Source organism: Penaeus monodon, chromosome 30, assembly GCF_015228065.2.
Source record: "Penaeus monodon isolate SGIC_2016 chromosome 30, NSTDA_Pmon_1, whole genome shotgun sequence".
Classification (NCBI taxonomy): domain Eukaryota; kingdom Metazoa; phylum Arthropoda; class Malacostraca; order Decapoda; family Penaeidae; genus Penaeus; species Penaeus monodon.
The window spans coordinates 20,745,395-20,745,715 of NC_051415.1; positions in this window are offsets into that span (position 1 = coordinate 20,745,395).

Sequence of the window (321 nt, forward strand, 5' to 3'; positions counted from 1 at the left end):
TGAAATACTATTAACGCTTGTTATCATTTGTAAAAAAAAAACTATGAGATCAGATATTCTTACAAGTATCTCAGTACACGAGCGTGAACGTACAAGTATACTTACGCACTGTCACGCACATAAACACGCTCGTGAGACCATAAACGTAAATAAACGTGTCATTGTCAGCAATACGTAGTCCGTCAGCGCCTCGTCAGCATATCCCGTCAGTCGGAACTCCCCTCCCCTCCCGTTCCCCCATCTTTCACTTATTCCATATCCTCTCTACTTCCCTCTCGATAAGATTCACCGCAAACAAAGAACCAGAAATCACATATAGTT